The sequence below is a fragment of the Gymnoscopelus microlampas genome, assembly GCF_963454915.1.
Source record: "Gymnoscopelus microlampas genome assembly, chromosome: 22".
Taxonomy (NCBI): Eukaryota; Metazoa; Chordata; class Actinopteri; order Myctophiformes; family Myctophidae; genus Gymnoscopelus; species Gymnoscopelus microlampas.
The window spans coordinates 40,203,321-40,214,164 of NC_139959.1; the positions used below are offsets into that span (position 1 = coordinate 40,203,321).

General features: G+C 40.8%; 1 long non-coding RNA gene across 1 annotated transcript; it reads right to left on the minus strand.

Moving 5' to 3' along the window:
- Positions 1-9,761: 9,761 nt before the first annotated feature.
- LOC311038853 lies at positions 9,762-10,442 on the minus strand. The gene is made up of 3 exons (XR_014600098.1): positions 10,406-10,442; positions 9,925-10,011; positions 9,762-9,831 (listed from the first exon to the last, which is right to left on the minus strand). It is a non-coding gene; the product is annotated as an uncharacterized lncRNA (long non-coding RNA).
- Positions 10,443-10,844: the final 402 nt, after the last annotated feature.

The following is a 10,844-nucleotide window of genomic DNA, read 5'->3' on the forward strand; positions in this document are numbered from 1 at the left end:
AAGGTAATGTCTTGACCTTCTCAGTGGTGGAAAAAGTACTCAAATTCTTTACTTAAGTAAAAGTACCAATACTGCAATATAAAAACACTCTGTTACAAATAAAAGTCCAAAATTAAAAATTTTTAAAAAAATTTTTTGAAAGTACAAAATTATTGGCATCAAAATGTACTTAAAGTACCAAAAGTAAAAGTACTAAATATTTGAAAATAGCAGATCTACAAGCTCACAACGCGTTGCGATGCGACGCGTTGTAAGCTTGTAGATCTGCTATTTTCAAATAGCCTAGGTATAAAATAGGGCTAACGTGGTTAATGTGTGTTTCATTATACCATAGTTTATATCTGAAAAGTAACTAGTAACTAAAGTTTTCAAATAATTGTAGTGGAGTAAAAGTACAATATTTGCCTCTGAGATGTAGTGGAGTAGAAGTAAAAGTATTGGCAATTGGAAATACTCAAGTAAAGTACAAATACCTCAAAATTGTACTTAAGTACAGTACTTAAGTAAATATACTTAGTTACTTTCCACCACTGGACCTTCTGTACTTTGTTGGCCAGATTACTGATACTTTTAAAAGGAAAAGAACCCCTTGTCTGTTTTTCTGTCTTGTTTTGTTTGGGTAGTGGTAGTCTATAATTATAATTATTGCAGCATTTGATCTATTCCATGTATGTTTTGTTCTTGATGTTTCCTTGAGGGTCTGAGAGGTGGGTGGGATTCGGAGTACCATACTCCATTTAGTTTTGTGTGTAATGCAAAAACCTTGAATAAAAATACCTTGAAAAACCCCAGAAAAAACAGACATCTACCACCAGGAATCCGCCCCTCAGTGCTGTCTGTCTGCTGTGAATTTATTATGTGCTGTCTTAAATATGTATAGAAGGTGTTTGGTTACAAACAGGGACAAGACAGGAAGGTCTGCCATTTACTAAGTGAGCATGTTTAAATGGTTCAATGGTTTTTCATTTCAGACCCACAATCTGCCGCCAATTGTTAAATCTCTCTCCCTCTCTCATTCCTACACCTTCCCGCTCACTTTGGAAAACCTTTACCCCTAGATAAATCCTCAAAGTGATGGAACTGCAAATTCATTTTCAGGACTGCGATTGTAGCAAATTCATGTATATTTGGCCACGGACCATCAGCTGAAAGCATTTTGTGCCAAGGACCCCCATACAAGATTTGTGTTGTTCAAATGTTTAAAAGATATTCAAAACAATTCACACTTATTCAAGATGTTCTCTTAAATGGCATATGCACTCCAAGGAGCGTCACTTTCCAGTTAGATTGTACCATTAAAATGGATTTTCAGCAGAGGAACAGGGGGTCAACATTTAATAAATGAAGGAGCTTATGTGTGGAGAGGGTTCAATTGTAGATCAACACATTTAAGTCCCTTCCCTTGTAGTAGTAGGTTGACATCCAAGTATGAAAAACAGGTGAACTTAAGAAAGATCCAAGGCACTCCGCTCAGTTGAGTTTTAAAAAGCCTTTATTTTGTCATGACTTTTGGCAAAGTTAAAAAACGCACATGTGACCAACGCGTTTCGGCTCAAGAGCCTCATCAGGGTCCAAGCTTTCAGTCTGTTTTACCATACTGTTTCTATAGGCTGAATGAATTGTTTGAATTAGCCTTTCAAGAGACACACCACCATAAAACTGAATTTACATCATGATATACCAATGATCTTGGACAGTTATGTCAATATCTAGACAACTGTTTCCAAAATCTGAGACCTGAATTGATGTGTCATCTGGTGACACTTTTTCAAGTCGTTTCATTAGAAAAGTGAGATGAAAATCTGTTAATACATCTTAGCTGAGGTGCTGGAGCTGAACAAAACAAACTAGAAAAAGTGTTCCTCGGAGCACAGGTCTCTGCTAGGTCAGGTACGTTATTGTGGCCTCCTGGTGGCGGTATAACAGGCCAATGTGAAAAGGGTGCCATTTCTTCCTCGGCCTAGTGGGAATGTGCGTGTGCAATTTCACAGTTCATGATTTGAGGCATTTTGTTGAAAACTGACCAATCCTGCAAACTTTGGAAGCCAACCTTAGCCAATGAGGATGGAATATGGAAAATCGGACGAATCCGTGTTGATCACATGACTGTAGAGATACTATGTACCGACATTTGGATAAAATCTGTAAGAGTAAATGGGGTTTGCACAAATCGGCCTCCTGGTGGCGCTATAACAGGCCCATGTGAAAAATTTGGCATCCAGGAGTGTGTGCACAGTTTCGGAGCGACCGGGGCAACGGTGCCGGAGATTAGCTGCTCGCAGACAGACGGACACACACACAGACGGACGGACAGACAGGGGGTAAAACATACTCTCGCCATGACTTTCGGCCTGGCAGAGACAAAAAGGAAAAATCTGTATTTTGATTGCGTCCTTCGAGTCCTAAGACCTTCAGGCATAATGCCGGGCTCGCAATAAAAATGTGACTTTTGCACAGTGTTGAGTGAGCGGATGCCGCTTTTTTCCATTCGTTTTGAAGTGACAGGAATTAGCAACTGACTTTGTGGGCTCACGGAATTTATGTTTGAGTTATTACATCCACATGAGTTTAATTTGATGTAGGGCTTATACAATTCTGAATCAGAAAGTCTTGTTCATGATCAGTCTGTTTATCAGCCTGTTAAGTCTCAATAAAGATAAATCCTGATAAATCCTGATTATTCATCACATTTTGGGATATACCGCAACTCACCTTGTCCACTTTGGGTTTTAACATTCCCAGTGAGAAAATGCTCAGAGCTGAAAGCATGTATTTTGAGGCATCATCCGAATTCGACAGGTGTTGCACCACAGTGCCACCCTGTGTCTCTCCGTTTCACTACCAAGAGCACAAACTGACTGCCAAGACGGAGACAGCAAGGATCTCTTTTAAGCATAGTTACAAATCAGTCAAGGCTACTGTAGCTTACTGCCATACTTTTACGACTGTGTGTGGGGGGGGGGGGGGGGGGGGGGGGGGGGGGCAGTTTAGTGGAAAACCCATTTTTACAGCTGTAGTAGTTCCATCCACATGGCATATAGTTTTATTCAAGACACTGAAGATTACAATGATTTGTAATCAGTTCCATGTGAACGGGTCCTCCAGACAGGGCTGCATAAAAAAAAAGAACTGTTGGACAGTATTTATGAGGGAAAAAAAAAAATTCTGGACAAGATATGACGCTATCTGGTGACGCTTTTCTGTTGCAGAAACAAATGGCATCCTTCATACCTATGTCTTGTTGTATAAATATTTTTAAATCAAACTTTTTTTTAATTTCCACTATCAGGAATACGTTACATGGCTGTATGTTATAAACAAACCTTTAGGCAAGGATTTTTCAGGTTCTAACAATCCTTTTTTTTTTTATATATAATTTTTATCCCACGATTTTGTAACCCACATTTTTTTCACCCAGTGCCAATTGCCTATGTAATCCTGGGCACTACCTACCCTCTGCCAGCCTAGGGAGAGCCCAAGCTGAAGCTCATGCCTCCTTCAATGCATGAGGAGCAAGCAGGCCGCTTCTTATCACCCGACAGGGGGGAGTTTCCCTGGTTGGACATAGCGCGTGGAAGGAACACGTTATTCCAACCAGTTCCCTTCTCCTCCATCAGGCGCCCCGGCTGACCAGGGGGAGGCAGTATAGTGACCAGGATTACTACATGTTTTTGTGAGGGTATTAACTACCCTAGGAGACACGGGGAGAACATGCAAACTCCACACAGAGTAGGCCCTTTCACCAACCCCACCTAGGGTATGGGCGCCGATGACGTGGAGGAGAGAACACGCCCCCAGCGCCCACAGCGTCCCTGGCGGGAATCGAACCCAGGACCTTCTAGCTGTGAGGCGACAGCGCTACCGACTGCGCCACCGTGCCCCGGTTCTAACAATCCTGCCGCAGCTTTAATAGAAATGTTCAGACAAGCTTGGGATATTGTGTACCATTTTGTATTTTGAGCTCATGTGTAGACTTTCAGTACATCTGAATATGAAACCGCTTGCAGCCAACAAAGAATACATTTTAAGGAGCACTTTACTCGTTTTAATTTTTCTTCATAGAACTGGTCCTCACTAATGCTCTGGCTTCTCACTTCTTCAGTAGGTTTGGTCATTTCAAACAAGATTTCAAACAATTTATGGACGCAGGCTTCTATTTCAGCATTCTAACGTTCCATTAGCTTGGAATCTCTATTAGTCATTGGAAGGCAGATTTCTGAACTGTCCAAAGCCCATGAAAGGGAGAACACGGAAATGGTGCCATCTCATTAGCATTAGTGAAGACCAATCATATTATGAATTGTCTGAAAACTGCCCCACTGTGGTACAGTGCAGGGTCTTCCATAGATATTATGTAGATATTTTATAACGCTGGATATGTTTTAATTAGCTGTATTTAGCACCCACTGCCAGGATGAAACGGTAAAATAACTTCATTATACAAATGTGCACTCAAGTACATTATTCAATAACGCTAAACTATTGTGACAATATTAGTATCAAGGACCTACCAGGATTAATGTATAAAGAAATGGTGTTTAGAAAATCTTTATTAATTACAAAAAATACAAAATAAAATCATTTGGGAGCTCTTCCACATATCACACTGTTTGTAGGATGACAAATTTAATCAGCATTTTCGCTGCGTATCCTGTAGAAGTACAGTACAGCTGGCTCATCAGTGAGGTTTTTGATTTCATGTGCATGCCCTGTGTGAATAGAACCATACAATAAGGAACTAGTAAATAACACATCACTGTGTCACAAACTGAAAAATATAATTACTGTAAGAACTACTAACTAGAAAATAAAATGCAATCACTGCGGCACAAACTGTGAAAAATAGAAATACTATGAGGCCATGAATTGTCAAATGCTCACCACATGGAACAGTAAAGGTTAGTCCAGGGTTGTAATGGGAGACTGTGCCATAAAAGGTTAGTCCAGGGTTGTAATGGGAGACTGTGCCATAAAAGGTTAGTCCAGGGTTGTAAAGGGAGACTGTGCCATAAATTTTTACACTCACAGCGCCGTTCAAGACTTGATATACCTTAATGCAGAAAGAAAATGCACAAGTTAGACAGGGTAGCAGGAGTCTAATAATATAAGTGTTTCTAGAACAATTATACGATTGGAAATTGGACTAATCAAAAATGTTGGAACAATTAAAAAAAAGGTACAACATAATGAGTTCCTATATTAAACTTTGCTTAAGAGAGGACTGGCGGGCCACGTCACTCTGACGTAACCATAAACAAACCCCATGCGCCTATATATAGGCAGGACAACGGCCACGTCTCTGATTCAGATATAACTAAACAAACCTGATATAGAGATAGAGAGAGGCATGTCACTATGACTCAGACATAACCATAAACAAACATGATGTCCATATAAGCATATATGGAGATCCGGTTGTTCAGAGCCACAGATCCGACTGCTATGCACATATTGGTCATGTGCATATGGGACCTACAGACTTCAAACTCAGCTCGAGCATCGGCAAGGACTCGAGGCAGTGTAGTGCCCGCCGCCGAGTTGTTCGGATATGCGGTTGTCTAGAACCGCAAATCCGACCGATATGTCCAAATATGGATATCCAGTTGTCCAGAACCACCGATCCAACCAGTATGTATCAGCATATATAATAACATCAGTGATCTCCATATATGGCCATAAAAGGGACACGGGTAGACAGATACTGTAAGAGATCTCTATATATGGGCACAAGAGAAGGGTACACCAGGTCACCAAGCCCCTGACACCGACTCCGACATATCGGTCGGATCGGCGGTGCGACGTAGGTGTGGAGGCCGTGTAACCGCCCAAACCCTAGTGACATACTGTACGTTAAGTACAAAAACAAAAGGCGGCAGAGAGGCATCTCACCGTTGTAGCACTGTGATCAACCCACAGAGGCTTCTGCCCTTGGGAGCCCAGTAACATCTTCCCAACACACAAGTTGTTGTGGCACATGTCCTCCAATACGCCCATCAACACGCCTCCATAGGAATACCACCTAAACACGTCTGGGTCAATGTGGCCTGCAGCAGCTATCAGAAGTCAAAGCCAAAAAGGAAACATATGTTTTATTTACACATATGTTTTTATATAATCACATTTTAGGCATCATTACAATACATACACATGATTGTATATATACACTTTTGGGGGGCGGGGGAGAAAAACAAGTCAGTCTCTCTCTCTCTCTCTCTCTCTCTCTCTCTCTCTCTCTCTCTCTCTCTCTCTCTCTCTCTCTCTCTCTCTCTCTCTCTCTCTCTCTCTCTCTCTCTCTCTCTCTCTCTCTCTCTCTCTCTCTCTCTCTCTCTCTCTCTCTCTCTCTCTCTCTCTCTCTCTCTCTCTCTCTCTCTCTCTCTCTCTCTCTCTCTCTCTCATTGAGCACCGCCCCCTCCCTACTAGAAGTGCCTGCCTTCTCTTTTGAACCAATTGCGCAGTTGTTGTCAAGTTGCTTCCAGGTGTTTTCCAAAGTAACTGTTCAATGATAATGTCCCCCTGTCTATCAATGCAATTTTATGCTTAATTTATACTCGAGACAAAGTCTCAGCTGAGCGCACATGAGCACGCACACAGATTACAGTTAATGTGAGGACTGAAACAGAAATGGTTTTGAATTGCTGATTACCGGTAGACACATTATAACTTGTTAATCAGTTCAGAGTCAGAGGAGACCTCGAAATGCTGGGATGAGACAGCAAAAAGTGTCTCATCTCTAATAGACATTCGTTTTGGGCCAAGACATTGTGCGTCCAGGGGATGCATCAATAGTGAGATTAATGCGTCCTTTTGGAGTCAGACGCAGGACACGCAGCTAACAACACTACTGTGATATCACAACACTTTGCAAATGTGGATGTAATTTGTTCAACATGCTTAGGGACAGAAGGTTTAAATTTGCCTCATGTCTATGCCCCTATAGATCTTGCGTCAAAAATGAGCAATTGGTGAAGTTGAACAGGCCTTTTCTCCGTTGGGCACCGGAACATTTGTTTGTGAGGTTTGGCACTACTGCAATTGAATTTGCATAGAGAATAAGGCATTCTGGGAGCCTTCATACATGTTTCCAAACGCATATACAAGTCACATGTGAGTGTTGTGGGTACCAATAAGAAGAATAATGATAGTATGTTCATGGAAACACTTGTAATCTGATTATACGCACATTTCATAAATGAGGCCCAGCGCCAACATAATTGTCACACACTAGTGACAATAATCCCCTTGTAACCAGTTTTACGTCAAACATTGTTATCAACTTGCCAACAATTCTGTAATTATATTATAAAAAATATATATTATTTTAAAGGGCAAAATGGAATCTTATATTGGTAGTTACCTGCATCTATAAATGATTCAACAAAGCCATTTATATGACTTACTTAAATAATGATGTCAGGACATTGAATAACAAACAAACAAAATCAATCAGATATTTGCTTACTCTTTACAGTGGCAGGCCAGAGTATCCTGAACCACTTTCTTAATTTTTCCTCATCAATGGCCTGCAGAGCCACTGGTACGAGAGGAAACGCACAGAGCTGTGTGGCAGACAAGGCATGGATCCCAGGCGATGGATGAACTGAAACGGTTAAATTATACTTTCCGTTAGGCTGTGCAATTATGTCAAAAGGTAAATAGACTAAATACAGCATGTCAAGCAGATGTCTGATATTTGTAGATAAATAAGCTAAGGGGTGGATCATTATATTACAATACTTAAAACATACCCATATCCTGTTCCTCATAAGCTTCCAGTGCAATCATAGAGGATGGTCCACTTGAGAAGCCTTGTAACCTGTGCGGGGGGGGGGGGGGGGGGAGAAGTCACATTTCAATACACCCTTTTACGATGACATCATGATGGCACAGCCCTGCACTGCTGTGAAAGAGGGCTCCAGCATTTCTAACAAGCTGTTGGGTGTGCTGACTGTAATAGAGCTTTTGGACATGATTTCCTATTTTTCCAACCATTATAACCATATCCCCTTTCTGGTTGAGATTATCAGGCTATTAGACATTATACAGGCGTTATAAGGCACATATTTGCTACACATAAACTATGTTTTGTTTGTTTTTTACAGCGAGTTGTCTAGAAGAGCATTTGTCTGTAAAAGTGTCCATTCCAACTTAAGGAAAGTATTACACACACACACACACACACACACACACACACAGCACAGCGAACTACACAGCTCAGCTACACTAGTAAGCAGAGTCCCACAAAAGCGTGGGTGATGGCTGATTTAAGATTTCTCACAAGGCCAGATTGTTTTTAAACCATTACAAAAGTGCTGGGTGTTGTGCATCTAGCGATGCACACAGGATAAATTATCCATCCCCACACACACACACACACCCTGATAATGTCTCCGTCATGACAGGATTCCCGTAACCTCTATTTATATCGTTTTATCTGCTCTTGTGGTCTGATTTCTGTGTGGGGACAACCATTTTGCAGGTGAATGTTGGTTTTGCTCACATTAACACATCATTGCCATCTCATTCACAAACTGCACACGTAGTAACTTATTATCCATAACCTGGGATTGCAAAGGCCGTTGTTAGACACGTCTTGTTTATACTCATTTGTAACTTCTTACATTTTGCACGTAGGTTTTGTGTTATCTTATCAGTACAAGCGTTGCTACTGGTTATATTGTTCACATTGTGACAAACTAGAAAGATTTCACAATACATACAGAAGTACTGGTTATATTATATAGAGAGAAATAAGCAATGAGGTCTATGAAAGCAAGCCCAAAAGAAGCAACTAGGCTATGAGCACTACAATCATATACATTAACTATTTGAAAATCGCAAATGCATATCAATCTGGGGGTCCTTGACATGAAAAGGTTTGAGAACCACTGGTTTAAACGACATTAGGAAACGAGCCCAAAAAAACGCAACTACAAATATTTACAAGCGAAAATCAAGCATAAACTTGCTTATAATAAAAATACATGATGGCAACACTGTAGTTATTAAATCATAGCAAGTCAAAATAAGGGCAACTTGATTGCCCTCTGATGTGGCTCATCAAAACTACTACAGGGGGCGATCACACGAGACGCCGCTAGAAACGTGTCGACAAAACTATTGTTTTCCAGTGGTGCGGCACACTTGGCATGTACATGAGTATGCATGAGGGGGACTCTTGCATCATGTTTTAACATAATGCATAAAAGTGAAAATATTTGGAACCTTTTCAGTGCAAGGTTCAGAGTAGCACCGCTCCTTCCCATTTTGATGCTGTATGCGAACGGTGGGACAACGCAAATGCAGACACTTTAGGAGGCTCAATTAGGGTTGTCATAATTATTAAATAATAGCAATTATTTGAGTTAATGGTAATACTTTTTTTGCATCATCGTCATAATTGAGCTTGTAGAACGGCTATTCCCGATATGTTTTTTTTAAGTATCTGTGCACCTTTTGTTTATGAAGCCTAAAAGCCAAACAGAAATGTAATTGATATTAATAATGTTCAATGATAGAAACGCAATTAAATTGTTATCGCAATTATTTGAGCGACAATTAATTGTGACAGGCCTAGACTGATGTCGGCTTGTGTTTGTTTCATCAGTTATCACGCCGCTTGGCACGATGCGTTGTTTTGTCATGCCAATCTGAAATGTCTGCACCTGTAGCGACTGGTCTCTGTGTAATCACCCCATTGGTACAACAAGTATATAAAACATTTCTGATAAATAAAAGATAGCAATCAGGTCTCACTTTGGCTTTTCTCTTCGGACCTCTGCAGGCATTTCAGATTCTTTGAGTGTTTTTGATGGACCTGGACCAGTCTCTTTGCTGCAATGGGACAATCAAGGGGCCGTCAACAAAACTATTCATTCCTGAAACAAAATTGACCATATAGGAAACTTGAGTTTCGAGAAGACTTACTGTGGTGCTTCCACCTTCTTCAAGGGGGCAAGAGTTTTCTTAAGAGTGATCTTCTCTGGAGGAGACTCTACCTCAAAAGTGTTTATCCTAGAGGGAACAAAAAGCAGTTTAGAAAAACATGGCACAGAAAAAAGTGTGTTTGGAGGCTCCTGTAATACTGATGACACTGCATCATGTGTAGCAATGCATTTTACAGTACCAATGAGAAAACCTACAATGACACAACTTGACCAGACACTTTCAAGCTGGCTGGGTGGTGTTTAAAGGTTAATTAGGTACATTTGAGCCTAAATATAAAACGCATATATATTGCATTTTTTTCCTCTATCAGCCACTATATAATTGTGCCGAGGTGTTTTCCTGCAGAAAGACACATCCCTCTGGCTGAACTTAGTTTTTGTTCCACTGTTTATGTTGATGTTCATCCCTTGCAGGGACGCCTGTCTGACCAGAGGACATTTTGACTTTCAAAAAGACTTACTGTGGTGTTACCAACTTCTTCAAGGGGGCAGTAGTTTTCGTAAGAGTGATCTTCTCTGGAGGAGACTCTACCTCAAAAGTGTTTATCCTAGAGGGAACAAAAAGAAGTTTAGAAAAACATGGCACAGAAAAAAAGTAAAAATACACCGACTTCTTTCTACATTCTGTGTAGTATGAGATATATCAAGTTCTCTTCATGCAACACCGGTCCACTGTCAGCAGTAAGAGTGATCTGGAGGCTGTCTTACTGATGACACTGGATCAGCCTCTTTGCTGCAGAGGGACCATCAATAAACAGTAAGATGACCACAACACCATATTCATTCCTGAAAGCAAATCGACCATAGAGGACGTTTGAGTTTCAAAAAGACTTACTTTGGCGTTACCAACTTCCTCAAAGACACTACTGGTAGGAAAAAGTAAAAATGCCTGTCTGGACC